Source organism: Vespa velutina, chromosome 7 (genome assembly GCF_912470025.1).
Source record: "Vespa velutina chromosome 7, iVesVel2.1, whole genome shotgun sequence".
NCBI lineage: Eukaryota > Metazoa > Arthropoda > Insecta > Hymenoptera > Vespidae > Vespa > Vespa velutina.
Window position 1 is genome coordinate 6,239,941 of NC_062194.1, and position 469 is coordinate 6,240,409.

Here is a 469-nt window from a genome sequence, read left to right on the forward strand (position 1 = left end):
GTCCTTCTCTGATAAGTCACGTGACAAGTCACAGTACAAAGAAATATATATATATATATATATATATACATTTATATACATACATACATATATATATATATATATATAAATAATAAAAAAAAATATATATATATATAATAAAGATATATAGCGAACATACGTACCTAATACGTATATATCTAACTGTAGTGCATTTAACGATTTTCGAAAAGTTTTGTCGATAAACTCGTGTTGAAAAAAAAAAAAAAGAAAAGTGGAAGGAAGTAAGGAGAGATTTTTTTGGTTTGGACGTACATATACAGATACATACATACATACATACATACATACATACATACATACATACATACACATATATTTCTTCATCTATCGACGCTCTCGAAAAGCGTACTCGTGCAATGTTTTATTATTATTAATTGGTTACGAATCTTTATTGTTGTATCTTCCTCCTTTTATTCACATGATATAT

General features: G+C 25.6%; 1 protein-coding gene across 1 annotated transcript in view; it reads left to right on the forward strand.

Annotated features, from left to right (window-relative positions):
* LOC124950682 (broad-complex core protein isoforms 1/2/3/4/5-like) overlaps positions 1 to 133 on the forward strand; it is a 38,107-nt gene extending 37,974 nt beyond the window's left edge. The window contains exon 6 of the mRNA XM_047497756.1: positions 1 to 133. This exon is cut by the window's left edge and continues 1,134 nt beyond it. The gene's annotated coding sequence lies outside the window, so the exon portion shown is untranslated.
* The last annotated feature ends 336 nt before the right edge of the window (positions 134 to 469 follow it).